Below are 16,442 nucleotides of genomic sequence, written 5' to 3'. Positions count from 1 at the left end.
AATGATTCTGTATAAACTTCTAACAAAAGTGGAGCCAGTTCTGTAGCATAAGATCTAAAAAATTCAGCAGCAAAACCATCTGGCCCCGGAGCTTTGCCTGTAGGTAAGGCCTTAATTACCTCGTCAAGTTCCTCCAAGGTTATCTCAGAATCAAGACAATTTCTTTGCTCAGTCATCAGTTTAGGAAGTTTTAATGGTTCCACAAAGTTTCTAATATCTTCATCAGTAGACGAAGACACAGAACTATAAAGATCAATATAGAATTCTTTAAAAGCATTATTAATATCAGTGGCCGAGGTAAATATTTCACCACCAGCAGATTTCACTGAGGGAATAGTAGAAAAAGACTCTCTCTGCTTTGTAAATCTAGCCAAAGCTTCCCTGCTTTGTCCCCTGACTCAAAGTATGACTGTGTTGTCCTGAATAACCAAAACTCCACTTTCCGTGACAAAATAGCATTATATCTGTATTTCAATCTAGTCAATTCTCTGAGGCCATCAGATGACATTCTGCGCTTCAGCTCTGCCTCTGCACTTTTAATATTCTCTTCCAACTCCACAAGTTCTCGTGCTTTGGATTTTTTGGTGAATGAGGCATACTGTATGATCCGACCCCTAAGAACTGCCTTAAGTGCCTCCCAAGCCATGCCCACAGAGGATATTGAGGACCAGTTTGTCTCCATATAAACACTGATTTCAGTCTTTAACATTTGTTGAAAATCAGGATTTTGCAAAAGAGATACATTAAAGCGCCAATTATATGATTTCTTTTTCTCCGTATGTGGCAACATCTCCAAACTCACCAGGGCGTGATCCGAGACTAAAATGTTTCCAATTGAGCAATCTGCAACAGATGAAATGAGGGACCTAGATATAAAAAATAAATCTATTCTAGAATAAATCTTATGGACTGATGAAAAAAAATGTATAGTCCCTACCAGATGGGTTCAAAAGTCGCCAAATATCTGCAAGACCAAGATTTTTACACATCCTGTGAAGCGTCAGTGTTGCTCTAGAGGGCTTACACACTTTTGCTTCACAGTGATCAAGGACTGAGTCATCAAAAGATTAAAGTCTCCTCCCAATATTATATCATGAGGGGTGCCAGCGGCTTGCAACATCCCTTCAAGATCTATAAAAAAGCCCTGATCATCAGCGTTAGGTGCATAAATATTAGCCAAAATCAACCTTTGTCCCTGAATTTCAGCTAAAACAATAATGACTCTTCCTAATTTATCTTTAATCTGTTTGAGAAATTTGAATTGTAGATGTTTATTAATCAATATAATAACTCCCCTGCTCTTACTTGAGCCAACACTAAAGAAAACATGTCCACCCCATATCTTCCCAAATTTTTCAGCTTCCTGCGGGGAAAGATGTGTTTCTTGAAGAAACACTATATCATATTTCTTACGCTTAAGAAAAGAAATAACCTTCCTTCTTTTTATGGGGTGCCCCAACCCATTTACATTCCATGTGGAGAGAGACAACTTATTCATATTAACATTTGACATATTGATATAATAAAAATAAATCAATTGTGTGTCAAAAACAAGATTATACAGACCACATTAATTTAACAATCAAACCCTGAACTTCCCCCCGAACAAAACAAACAGAAAAAAGAAAAACGTGCGCATTAACCCTGCGTACGACAGCGCCAACCGGCATCAATTCTTTAAAACTCAAAGAGTCCATGTACGCCTACGAGAGCCCCCGCGAAAACTTTGCCATCAGATTGCTCAAGTCCGGTGCTTCTATACAAATTTTGTAAGGCAAAATTACATAACAGAAAATACTTTGTAAAACAGACCCCAGCCAACAGGCAGAATAACAGAAAAAACATGTAGATTCATTCACAGAAGCGTCTTGAAGGTGTGTTCCTCCACAAAATAAACTCCAGCTGATATAAAGCCGTTCAGTTTCCTCGGACAGACAAGCAATTGTTCAGTGAGCCGGCTGTTATGAGTTCAGCAGATGACATAATCATTCCAATGTCCCATAAAAATACTCAACAAAACATACTCCAGCCAGCAGGAGGAATAAGAACAAAGAACAAACAGATTTATCCACAGCTGTTCCAAAGGAATGATATTCAACAGAACAAGCTCCAAACAAAATCAGCATCCCTTTTCCTCGGAAGATCGAGAGCCAAACTAACTCGGAGGCTGCGCAAAAAAAAAAAAAAAAAAAAAAAAAAAACACCATAACTTACTCAGCCCATCAACTTTATAAAAGATGTCCTTTATGTGAGCATGTAGATATTTTGTGGTCATCCAAAGTGTCCATTCTCGATCTGGCCGGGAGCTGCAGTGTAAAAAAGATCTTCCGTCAATGCAAAAGTTTCTTGGAGTCCAGCTTGTGGCCTGTTATGTCAAGCAGACTCGGGAAGAGCTCGTCCAGGAATTTCACCATATCTCTGCCCTCTTCATGCTCAGGAATTCCAACAATTCGTATGTTATTCCTATGGCTCATATTTTCAAAATATTCCAGTTTTTCCGAAATTCTGTTTTGGACGCGGGCGGATTAGTGGATAATTCCCTTTCTGATGACTCAAGATAATCAATTTGTTTTTCAACTTCTGTCACTCTTGTAAACAACTCCATTGCCGTAATCGATCAACATATTACAGCGCGATCCTCCAAGTCAGCAACAACCTTCGTCAACATCACCGACATGTTGGACAGTTGACGCTGAATTTCATCTACCAACGTGCCATCCAAATCGAGTCCCCGTCTCGCAGTCCCGTCAGAGGCCTCAGCTTGAACAGGTAAGTGTCTTTTAATGTCTCCAGAGTCTGAGGATTTTGACTTCTTTGCCATGTTTACCTCAAAAAGCAAGTATGTAACTGGGTGTATCGAATCTCACCGGATTATAACATGAAAATAATTTAAAAAATAGCAAAGGTCGCAGAGCTCGTGTCTCACACGTCTGCTTCTTGCATGGCGTCCCTGGAAACCACTACTTGCAATTTAAAAAGCCACAGGTGTGAGAAATTAAACTTTAATTGCCATTTAAACCTGTGTGTCTGTAACAAGGCCAAACATTCAAGGGTATGTAAACTTTTGATCAGGGCCATTTGGGTGATTTCTGTTATCATTATGATTTAAAAAGGAGCCAAACAACTATGTGATAATAAATGGCTTCATATGATCACTATCCTTAAATAAAAGACAGTTTTTTGCATGATCAGTCATATTTTCAAAATCAATGCCAAAATTTCACAATTTCTGCCAGGGTATGCAAACATTTGAGCACAATTGTATTTCATTCTTCAGGTCATGTATTTGTATGTAATTTTGAGAGGACAGGAGAGTTAAGGAGGTAAATGCTTTTTATTTCACAAGAAATGTTATCAAAGATACAGAAATAACATCAAAATAATGATACTGACAAATAGCCTTACAGAATCTTATATCACAGCATATATTTAAACAAGACAATGCGTTTTTCTCAGGCAGTTTATTAGGCCTACTTCAGCTGCGTCTGAATGGAAAGTTAATTTTTCCTGAGGTAAGACACTTATTACTTCACAACAAATACGACTTTTATAACTATACATCAAAACATGTCACTTCCTGTTGACAGTAGGTGACGCTATGACTATAACTTAATATTGACATGTAGGTGTATTCAGGCCGGGACTGTTATCAAACATGTGAAGTTTGGGGCAGATTGGACATTGTATGTATGAGTTATAACAACTTCCTGTTTCATGGCGAAACATCGAACATTGTCAGACGGCTGCACCGTGCAGTGAAAACTCAAAAGCTTCGCAATTTAGCATTACCAAGGCCTTTAGATTAGACTGACCGAATATGATGTCGATCCGATGAAATCTCAAGGAGGAGTTCATTAAAGTACGAGGCCTGGAAATGGCAAAAATTGGAGAGAAAAATCAAAACAAGTGTACCAAGTTTCGTACATGTAGGAGAAATGTAGCGCGAGGCACACAATCTTGAAATTTTGTAGGTGGCACTATCGAGCCATTTTCCCACACCTCATTCTGAAACCCATATCAGATGTACATCTTCTGATGCGTGTCCAAAGTTTAGTGAGATTTCGAGTGTGTTTAGGCCCTCAAAAATACGATTCATTTGGGAAAAAAATAATAAACGCCTAGAAGAACAATAGGGTCCTCGCATCATCGGTGCTCGGGCCCTAATAATAATAAACGCCTAGAAGAACAATAGGGTCCTCGCACCATCGGTGCTCTGACCCTAATAATAATAAACGCCTAGAAGAACAATAGGGTCCTCGCACCGTCGGTGCTCGGGCCCTAATAATAAACGGAGCAGATACAATAGGGTCCTCGCACCACTGTGCTCAGGCCCTAATAATAATAAACGGAGCAGATACAATAGGGTCCTCGCAACTTGGTGCTCGGGCCCTAATAATAATAAATGGAGCAGATACAATAGGGTCCTCACACCTTGGTGCTTGGGCCCTAATAATAAACGGAGCAGATACAATAGGGTCCTCGCACCTTGGTGCTTGGGCCCTAATAATAAATGGAGCAGATACAATAGGGTCCTCGCACCTTGGTGCTTGGGCCCTAATAATAAACGGAGCAGATACAATAGGGTCCTCGCACCTCGGTGCTCGGGCCCTAATAATCCATAGAAGAACAATAGGGCTCCGCACTTTCAGTGCTTGGGCCCTAATAATAAATATAGTTGCGAGCAGCAACGATGGGCCCAAGCACCATGGGTCCATTTCCAGCCATTGGCTTTCGGAAAACAATCCAACGTGGACACAGCAACAACTCAACATTAATGTAAACTTGGACCCTAATCATACAATGAGTAATAGATATATGCCACCAGTCCAGTTTGACTACAACTTAAAAAAAATTTCCATCAGCAGTGTCTAAACAATTTAAGCAATTTGGGTAAATGTAAGAGAAATTTTTCAAAGTCTGTTGCAAGTGCCACACTTCCTGCTGCCAGTTGGTGGCGCTATGACTATGACCCACAACAGCCACATCCACATCCACAACTCGGTTTTAATCTAAATCACACAATGCACGCAGAAGATATGAGACACATCCTGTTTGCCTATTTTTGCCATTAATTTAGTGAATCGCCATGGCAGCACCGTTCGATATTTCAAAATCTGTTCGCAATTTAGCATCTTCGATGTCTTGGCATAATGTTGTCTAAATATCACCATTCAGAGATCTAAAGATTATATTGTAATGAAGTTATTTACCATTTATATTTATCCATAAACCGGCTTTAAATTAACAAATGTAATTCATGGCATTAGGTGTTAAGGTAGTCTAAGTAGATTTTAATATGAAATATAGGCTTGTAATTTCGTTGCAATTCTGTTGTTGCGTTTTTTTTCTCTGTGCGCTGTCAAAATAAATGAAGTACTTAAGTTTCAGTCTGCATTCGTTATTCATACGCACAACTGTTTCAATATCCTCTAAATTAATGTAGGACATAAATTAGTTTAGAATACTGCATGTTCGCCCATAGAATAATTATTCAAAGCATAAATTACCAACTGGTTACCAACAAACAACTATTTGTCATGGTTCTGGCATTTGTAATTTCTAATACTGTTTTTCTCTCTCCCTCATGTCTCACAGGTGGAGCCGGCATGCGATCAGCGTTTCCATGGGAATGGTGATCGATCTCGGGGAGATGCTGATCACAACAATGATTTACTTGCCCGTTACCATCTGCTTCACTCTGATTGCACTCCCTACTTATTCCTTGTGTGTCACCTCGTTATTTGCCCATTTATTGATCACTGTCATGTTAACTGTGCTCTCTTGTGTAGTTGGAGCATGCTCGTGTGTCTGTTTGTTGCCCCTCTGTAGAGGCGCAGTTACCTTCCTGCTTGCCATCACACTCGGCAGTTCTGTGCCCAGTTCATATGGAGGAGGATTCCTCGGTCTCTGCCCTCATCTCAGGACTATATCATCTGGGCTTTGCTTTGCAACACACCAGCTTCAACGGACTCTCTTCGGATTGTTCCTGACTTCCACAAAGTGCACATTTATCATACGAACACACCCTTCAATAGCCCATTGCAGCTCACTGGATTTCAGCCATCTGCAGCTGGCGCCTGGTGCGCCTCATTGAGAACTTTGTTAATAAAACCATTGAACCGCCATCTCTGCTTTTGAGTCCTTTGGGTCCACTAGCAGTGATGACAGCCGATTTGTTAGCAAGATCTCACGCTCTTCGCTTTCAAATTACATCACTTAAAGCGTGATTGCGACACTCAACGCCAACTTGTAGGCCTGGACTGGGACATATCCTAAAGACCACCCCAACAAGAACAAATAAATCAATCTGATTGGCTGATGAATCTGACAATCTGACTTTAGATGCCTATTCACTGCAGTGCTGAGGGATTCTGTGGAAATTCTGAAGGTCTGATGGGGTGGAGCTCAAACTCACGCGCTGCTTCGGCTAAAGAGCATGGCTTCGGGCATGCAATTTGTGAAACAGCTGTCACACTTTGCTTGTAAGCATCGAGGAATTGGATACATTTTTCTGTTTTTTTGCTATTTGTTTGTAGATTAATTAGGAGTTGAAAGCGATTGAAAATACATAGGCAAAAAGGTCAATGAGAATGAAAGGATGAAAAAATATTTATTTATTAAGCATGTTATGCAAGCAGAGAAGGCTTTGCTGGCCCCGAGAAATCGCCACTGGCCATATACAAACAAATACAATTAGATTAGATTAGTTCATATATTTTAGTATTTATGTACACATTTAAATTTCTCAAGTGTTTAAAAAACATGTTACATATATGACAATTTTCATTTTTGTCATATTGTGTATATTGCATATATCTACTGTATATAATTGACATTTTTATAGCAGTAAAAACATTTATGAACACTTAATTTCAGCATACAAGTGTTCAGCATATATTGCCATTTTCAGATTCGTAGCCTACTGTATTAATAGCACTTCAAATTCTAATCACATTTTATTACACAACTAATGGGGATTTTAAGTGAATGTTAGGGATTCTTTGTATAAATGCAGGTTTGTGTCTCATTCATAGCACGCATGGTGAAGATGTGCAGTAACAAATAATAAAGAATAGGCAAGTGTGATCAAACTTTTCTACAGAGTTCTAGTCTTACACTGAGGGGCCGTTCATATTGAGCGCATTTATGTGTCCGTCTGCTCTGTTTTATAAATGTTTTCAATGTAAACGTGCGCTAGATAGACGTCTTTGACAGCTTGTTATATTTTAGCATCTTCAAAGTAGTCGCCCTTTGCCTAGAATTTGCAGACATGTACTCTTGACATTTTCTCAACCAACGTCTTGAGGTATCACCCTGGGATGCTTTTTAAACAGTATTGAAGGAGTTCCCATCTATGTTGGGCACTTATTGGCTGCTTTTCTTTATTATTTGGTCCAAGTCATCAATTTCAAAATTTTAGTTTTATAATGAAATAAATTAATATGGTGGCACAATTATATTTTTGTCTACAAAACTAATTTCAAACATTTAAGCATATGCCTTCAGATCAAAAGATTTTTAAGATCATGAGAAACATTTCAGTCAAGTGTTTCAAAACTTTAGACCGGTAGTGTATATCAGCAATTTAATCAAGAACATGACTGATTGGTCTAGTGGTTACTTTTTGCATTTAGTTTTTAGAGGTCCTGGTTTCTAATTCACTCAAATATAAAGTGTTATTGTAATAAACCAAGATTGCATCTGTATGTCAGTGGATGGGTGTTACACTTTAAAAATAAAATGCAATAAATGATGGGAGACGAGAGTAGCGGAAACACAGACACATTTATTGACCATTCTATATTTGAAAAAAATAAATAAAAAACCCAGCGAACTTCGAAGTTCAAACAGCAAACACAAACTCTCCGCTCCAGCAGCAGGAATTTGTGCAAGAGCATCTGTGACCAAGATGGCACAGCTCACGAACACCCATCGCACAACCGAGCCAAGAAACACTCAAGTTTATATAGGAAGAAAACACACTGCATGCCGGTGCTCTCCATTAACAATAAGCTCACCTGGTTACCCCACACCCTGAGAGCGATTAAGAGAGAGAGAGATAAAGACAAAACACACGCTCTACATACACACAAACAATATGGCCGAGAAGGCAATCACAATGGGGGACATATTTCGCTTTTCTATTTCCTGGAAAAGAGCGTGAGCTGCAGAAAAAACTGCTGATACTAAACAACACTGATAACAGCCACAACAAACATTTATCATAAATTCAAAATAACACATTCCAGCACCGGATCGGCAATCAAAAAATTAGGGGTGTGAATCTTCACTTGCCTCACGATTCGATTACGATTCAGAGGGTAACAATTCGATTATAAAACAATTCTCGATGCATCACGTCCTCCAATTCTTGTAATAATAATGAGCAGTTACCATTACATATGAATCTGTGGTGATGGATGTCCAGGAATCGCAGGTGATGGCCACTCGGCTGGCGTTACACATCGACTCCATCACTCTGGATTTTGTGTCACTGTACAGAACAGGTATAGTGATGTCTGTGAAGAAACTCCCAAGAAGGGATTCTGTATCTTGGCTCCAGGGTATGGAGGAGGAAGTGAAAGCCGGTGTTTTCCATGACCGAGTAAGGGCGAAGATCCTTTGCAATAAATGTGGCAATGGACTTTGTGATCTTCTTTGCCCTTTCAGAGTGCTGAGGAAAATTTGATACCATCGCTTGTTGTATTGTTGGCTTATTAGCTGCGTTTTGTGGGGTTGCTGTTAACTTTATCTCTGGGTGAAAAAGGGAGATGTGATTCCTCATATTTGTTGTATTGCCGAAGTATTTAATCTTGGTTCGACATGTCTTGCACACAGCATATTTTTTTAGCAAGCAAATTTTTCTACTTATCTTAGTAAAAACCTAAATGTGCCCAAATATCTGCTTTCAAGAGGTTAGGTGCATTTTTAAGCACCGGCTGCTGCTCTCCCTCCGCCATGTCTCCTATCTAGGAACATCAGACGCAAGTGCTTTGCTTCCGGAGGACATAGGCAACTTTTTTATTCATATTTAAGACATCTTACTTAATTTAAAAACAGTACGGCATATGCTGTATATGATATATAATAAAAAGAAAAATGAAAAATGATTCTTTTGTTTTTATGCATTGATGCAGAATCGTTCACGTCAGCATCGCGATGCATCGCACAATGATTATATTCCACAGCTCTACAAAACATACACAGATCAGATGAAACAGAAACTCCAACGATTTTTAACACATGAAATGAGAAATATAGATAACTGAAGAACGTAGTTACACATACTTCATATACATAATGTACAAAAGAGGGATCCCTTCTAGACATGACACGAAAAGTCTTCTCGGTGTTATTTTGGGAATCATTCAACAATGGAGCTTGGCTGCCCTCTATTGGACATTTCTTGTAATTGCCACTCAGAACTGGGTTAGACATTGGCTTTGGCTTTGGTTTTCTAGTATTTTTACATTTCAGTTAATATTTTTATTATATTTTATTTATATAAAAAAATAAGAAATATGTTTATTAACAATAAACTTGAAAATTCAAGCATGCAAATACATCAAAACATGTGAATATACACAAAAAGGAATAATGACATTTAATGCTTTCCCATGGTAACAGTATTTAAGATATCAAGAATCCCATTTTTTTTATTCTAAATTTCTTTGAAGCAATTCAGGTTAACATAATAGGGATATTTCAAAGTCTGTTAAAAGTGACACACTTCCTTCCTTCAGTTGGTGGCGCTACGGCCGAGACCCACAATAGCCACATCAATGTGATCAGCCTGCAAGGACAAACATTTGGCTACATTTTGATGTAAATCTCACCATGCATGCAGAAGATGAGCCATTTCCTTATTCCAATTTTTTGGCAACACCGTTCGATATATCAAAAATCCTTTCGCAATTTAGCATTGTCAATGTCATGGCATGATGTTGCCCACATTTGGTACCTGTAAAATTAAATCCCTGGGAGGAGTATTTCGAAATCCAGAGCATGCATTTTTCAAACAATCCAAAATGTCCAACTTCCTGTTGGGAAGAGCTTATGACTGTCAGCATGAAAGTTGTCCGGCTTGATGAGATCTATATGTGTACAAAGTTTGGTGACTGTAGCTCAAAAAGGATGTGCTACAGAGCCCCCCGAACATGCCCATGTTCTAGGTGGTGCTAGAGAGCCCCCCTGCATGCCCCCCCCCCCACAACTTTGCCAAGCCCTAATGGCCAACGACTCTGATGTGTGTGCAAACTTTCAAGAGTTTTCACACATGTTATGTACCCCAAAAGTACCGAAAACCTTGAAAAGTGGAATAATAATAAGAAGAAGAATCTTTAGAAAAACAATAGGTCCTCGCACTTTCAGTGCTTGGGCCCTAATAATCCTTAGAAGAACAATAGGGCTCTCGCACTTTCAGTGCTTGGGCCCTAAATAATTTTACTATACACTGGTAATACATTTCAGTTGTAATTTCTTAAGGCTTTTATTGTGAAAGTCCGGCGCTGAGCGCTCCAGGAAGTCTGTATTTGAGTATTTGTTTATAGGCTAATTCACAGTAATACGCTTCTCATTCAATATCTGGTAAAATGCTTGTCTGGTGCTTTTGTCAGTGCATGTTATAGGTGGACCGAACTATTGATCAGTTTGTATGGAGCAACCACATATTACGCTGAGCAGCGCATCACGAGCCTGCACGTGTTTATGTGTGTGTGTGTGTGTGTGTCGGCAGAGCGGCACTCGTTCAGTAAAGTGTGGTACAAGAGACTACTTAGCTGTACATGCTGACTGTATATTTATTATTAAACACAGACTTTTGCAATTCACAAAGCTTTTGGATGACTGTAAGAGCCTTAATAAAATGCACTAGCTATATGGACTTCTTTAATGGTGATTTGAAGGTTATTTATGTCATTCTTTGAGCTTGACGGTAACGTCAATGACCAACATGCAGTATCGGATTTGGATCGGGCTCGTCAGACCGATAACCGATCCGGGTAAAAACGTCAATATCGGACCCAATACCGATCCAGGTATCGGATCGGTTCTATCCCTAGTTAGAATGTAAGGCTCTCTCGCTGTTTGAGATGTGTGACTTCCTCCATTGCACTTTCACATAAAAACTCAAAACTCAGTAGAATTCAAATGGGTTGGAACCTGGTTGAGTTGCACGAGTGTCTGTGGAGCACAATCTTGAAGCCTGCTGGACTCCCGCACACTTTCATGCTTCAGAGAAAATTCAGCGAATATCACGTGAAACACAGCTGTGTGTGTGAGATGAGAAGCGTATGTAGAATGCGAGATGAATGCCACTGAATTTGCTTCAGCTGCCCGAAATTTCATTTGGGTGGCCACCGAAAAATTTTCAGTACCTGAAAAAGCCTGTTTCTTCAGTTCTCTCACTCTCACATGAAGCCACTCCGCCTTCATTCTCCATTTCTCTGACAGAATGTGTATCACCTACGTGTTATATGAATAGAATGAGGTGCACATTTCTTGCCACGCAGTGGTGATTTTGCGTAAATGCGATACAGATGATAATCCAAAATGTATACCGGTTGTGCAGTGTTGACTTTCGTGAGTGGCCAGAACACATGCACGCAACAGATTGACAAATGCACACGGTAATCCATGGGAAACTGATTCACACGTGCACGCAACAGACCCACACGAGCTTAATTCACAAATCCACACACCAGAAGAATTAGGGCTGGTTATTGATACAAATTTCCCGGTTCAATTCGATTCCAATTTTGATTCGATTCAATATCTATTCATATAGGTTAATTTAAGTTATAATGTCCCTTTTGCTTACATATAAAATAAATGATCTCCCAGCTAATGCTGTTAATTATACAGGTGACCTTTTAACTAGGTACATTAGGAAAATATTAATTTTAATAATTATATTTGATAATTTTCATCATTTGGTCACATTTTGGCTTTTTAAAATGAACAAATAAATGTATTCAATCAATAAATAGGATATTATATTTAATATATTATTTTTGTTACATATTTATTATTAAATTGCATAATTTGTACTATTTACATTGATTTACTGAACACAAAAACTGCTAAACCCGTTACTGTCCCTTTAACAAAAAATGGCATTTCTGTAAACAGCGCCTTTAAATGAGCGCATGTTAACTAGAGAGGACTCGAATGGCTTTACCTCATTAGTGTATGCATGATTAGAATTAACTGTTTTTTGCAGTTGTTTTTGATCAACAACTGACTGTGAAGAACAGAAAGGGTATTAAAAACACGGAACAACTTTTACCCTCAACATGCTGTGAAAGGATCTCACTGCAGAACACTTAATGACTAAACTACACAATTACTGCTGAGGGAAATGTAAACATTTACCAGCCAGTTGCCAAATATATTCACTTTAGTCACATAGCACGGAATTTGGTTGCAAATGCGAGTGATTTCCTCTCACTGTAGTAGAGGGTTGCGCATTGAGTGAAAGATCGATCTTGAGATTTAAGAATCGATATCGAGATCATTCAAATGAAGATCGCGATTCATCAGAAAAACTATATTTTTACCCATCCCTAATAAGAATGCACAAATATATGGTTTTCTTTGCTCACAATATCATCCATAAGTACACAAGTCATGCAGTTTGTGTAATTTAATGCACAAATACATGCTGAGCTGTTTGTATTAGTATTCTTCTTTGAGAATGTTTGTTCTGCAGTCTTGACATACACGCGCAATGCTGGGGGTGTGGTTTAGCGTGGCTGACAGCAAATGCCCATTCATTAAAATGAAGGGAAATATCCAGTAGATTTGGCTATTATAAAAAAGAAAAAAAAAGAAAAAAAAAGAGATGTTCAGAATGTTCAGTTTCGACCAAGATTACAGAGATATAATCTAAACTCAGCAAAAAAAGAAACATACCTTTTCAGGACACTGTATTTTAAAGATAATTTTATAAAAATCCAAATAACTTTACAGATCTTTATTGTAAAGGCTTTAAACAAAGTTTTGCATGCTTGTTCAATGAACCATAAACAATTAATGAACACGCACCTGTGGAACGGTCGTTAAGACACTAACAGCTTACAGACGGTAGGCAATTAAGGTCACAGTTATAAAAACTTAGGACACTAAAGAGACCTTTCTACTGACTCTGAAAAACACCAACAGAAAGATGCCCAGGGTCCCTGCTCATCTGCTTGAACATGCCTTAGGCATGCTGCATGGAGGCATGAGGACTGCAGATGTGCCTATGGGCACAAACCCACCTTCGCTGGACCAGACAGGACTGGCAAAAAGTGCTCTTCACTGATGAGTTGTGGTTTTGTCTCACCAGGGGTGATGGTCGGACTCGCATTTATCGACGAAGGAATGAGCGTTACACCGAGGCCTGTACTCTGGAGCGGGATCGATTTGGAGGTGGAGGGTCTGTCATGGTCAGGGGCGGTGTGTCACAGGACACACAATGACTTGTTGTCATTGCAGGCAAACTCAACGCTGTGTGTTACAGGGAAGACATCCTCCTCCCTCATGTGGTACCCTTCCTGCAGGCTCATCCTGACATGACCCTCCAGCATGACAATGCCACCAGCCATACTGCTCGTTCTGTAAGTGATTTCCTGCAAGACAGGAATGTCAGTGTTCTGCCATGGCCAGTGAAGAGCCCGGATCTCAATCCCATTGAGCACGTCTGGGAGCTGTTGGATCGGAGGGTGAGGGCTAGAGTGGGGTAACATCTCACAGCAAGAACTGGCAAATCTGGTGCAGTCCATGAGGAGGAGATGCACTGCAGTACTTAATGCAGCTGGTGGCCACACAAGATACTGACAGTTACTTTTGAATTTGACCCCCCCTTTGTTCAGGGACACATTATTCCATTTCTGTTAGTCACATGTCTGTGAAACTTGTTCAGTTTATGTCTTAGTTGTTCAATCTTTTTATGTTCATACAAATATGTTAAGTTTGCTGAAAATAAAAGCAGTTGAAAGTGAGTTTTTTTTTTTTTTTTTACTTTACACTTGCAAGTCAAATTTCGGTTTTTAAAATAACCAAAAAGAAACATTTCTCCTCAAATTCATCAATCTATTGTTCTTTCGAGAAATGAAGGCTATTCCATGCACTTCTGTTTTGAAAGAATAAAACAAACTTGATCTAACCGGGAGAGAGAGAGAAGTGGATATTCCAGATGCACAACAACAAGAAGACAAGTACTTCAGAGTCTCTAATTTGAGAAACAAACTCCTCACAGGTCCTAAACTAGCAGTTTTAATGAACAGTATATGCCGAACACTTTCATTGCTGCAAGAATAGGATTCTTGGATGAACTGAAAATTTGAAGAATATAGCACTTATTTTAAAAGAAATAGTCAATTGTAACATTATAAATGTCTTTACTGTAATTATTTTCAATCAATTTAATGCACCCTCAGTGAACAAAGCCCACCCCCCACCCACAACTAGAGTCCCCACAGTGAATTTTGACCTTTTCCACCATTGATCTGGCTAGCTATTGAAGTTGTGTTTTAGAAAATCCATGAATCCATAATCTAATTAGATACATAAAACTCAAAGTAGGAGAGTTATGTTTTAGTTCAAATCTGAGGATGATAAGACCTGTGGCATTGACTCTTAGGTTGTGGCAAGGAAAACATTATTTGCAAACAATTTACAAAAAATTTGAGTTTTTCTTAATATTTTCTTTGACTTAATTTTTTTCTGATGTTTGGATAACAATCTCCTGTGTATTCTTTCAAAAGAGACCAGGTTTCATGAACTGCAAGCATACTCCGTTTTCAAGTCTTGTTCACTTTCCCCCATTTAAATTTGCCATGATGACAATACACAGTTGAACCAATGTGCCCAATTTCTTTTCCTCTGTGTTGTCCTTTTGTGGTGTCAGGTGTGCTCACTGAGCTAGGCTTATGTAAACAGATTTGAATGGGTGAAGAGGAAGATTTCCATGACATAAAACATTTTAGTCTGCAAGCACTATCACTTTTGTATTTATTCTATTTTTCTGCTTGTATTTATTCTATGTAATCTATGTTCTGTAAATATATAAACCTCATTCAAATGTTTATTTATTAAATGTTAAAATGTTATTTATTTAACAGAAATTATACAGAAAATAAGAGAACAAATTTCAGATTATATTCAGATTAATATAATACATTTCTAGGGGAGGGGTTTGGAGGAGGTCAATGAAGGGTGTTACTTTTTATATTTAGCAAAGAAAGAATGCATTGAATTTTCATTGTATTTTTTTAATTATTTATTTTTTATGGAGATTTTTTTTTTCTTTTTTTTTCCGATAATTATTTTTCAGTCAGATTATAGGGTGGACAGACAAAAGGCATGGCCACAAAAAATTGAGAACCAGACAACCACAGACTGGTTGACTAATTGCTCAGACAACCCACATACTAGAAGATTACGAGAATCGGTAGTTTTGCACATCCCTAGAATTGAGTTTTTGCAACACATACACACACACAAATTATAACTTATTTAAATTCTTTCAAGCATATGTGCTGTGTGACAACTTATACAATAACTTGGTGATCATTTGTATGAAGATCTTAACATCAAACATGCATGTGTTTTTATAGCCCATGCTTACACTTTCAAAAACTGTTGATGGATGATTACACATTACTGGATACATGCCATATTACAATGGGGTCATGTAAAACAAACAAACAAAAAACTACTTGGTTACGTGTGTACATCGTGGCAAGATTTTGGGTCAGTCAGCGCTTTTTTTTATTTTTATGCATTAAAATCATATTTATATCAATCATTCAAAACAGTTTATTCGCTTTTAGTTACATTTAATTGCCCTTTACTTTTAAAACAATGGATAATGTTCATTGGTGTGGTAATGGAGTCTTGAATATAACTGATCTGAAATTAAGTCAATCAATTATGAACACAAACATATTCATTAAATTCCTGTTGCTAACTAAATACAGAGTGAATCAGCATAACTCAACACACCTCTCTCTGCTGCGCAGCAGGCAGAACCCATGACAACAATGATTCCTGTTAGTGACAAAACCCATCACAGATCATGGAAGGCCGCAGGCAATGTCAGCGAGCACGGAGGGTTGCGGGGATGCGGCCGAGCTGCTTGCAGTGCTGATGTTGTATGGAGGTAGGGAAAGGCATTGCGCTGGGCAAGATGATGAGTTCATAATCCCTTGCGCTGCCACGGCGACTTGCAGCTTTTTTCATTTATTCTGCAGGACAGCTGTGGAGCTGCTCCGGGAAACAATCATGGATTATGGCTCCTCACATTTTATTTCTTTGATTTATTTATTTGTACGCACTGGTATAATCCAGCTCACTGAACAATATTTGACTCAATCATGTAACTATACATAGAGAAGTATTTGTTGTTGTTTTTTTCTCCTTGTGAAGCTTTCTCCCTTCCCCCACTTTGATGCAGTCCA

The 16,442-nt window shown here is 38.6% G+C and overlaps 1 protein-coding gene across 1 annotated transcript in view; it reads right to left on the bottom strand.

Moving 5' to 3' along the window:
• shank2a (SH3 and multiple ankyrin repeat domains 2a) overlaps window positions 1–16,126 on the bottom strand; it is a 272,504-nt gene extending 256,378 nt beyond the window's left edge. Inside the window, exon 1 of the mRNA XM_051656205.1 lies at window positions 15,988–16,126. The gene's annotated coding sequence lies outside the window, so the exon portion shown is untranslated. The remainder of the gene's footprint in view (window positions 1–15,987) is intronic.
• Between the last annotated feature and the right edge of the window lie 316 nt (window positions 16,127–16,442).

The sequence above is a fragment of the Myxocyprinus asiaticus genome, chromosome 26 (genome assembly GCF_019703515.2).
Source record: "Myxocyprinus asiaticus isolate MX2 ecotype Aquarium Trade chromosome 26, UBuf_Myxa_2, whole genome shotgun sequence".
NCBI lineage: Eukaryota > Metazoa > Chordata > Actinopteri > Cypriniformes > Catostomidae > Myxocyprinus > Myxocyprinus asiaticus.
This window is presented reverse-complemented; position numbering and strand designations above follow the sequence as displayed.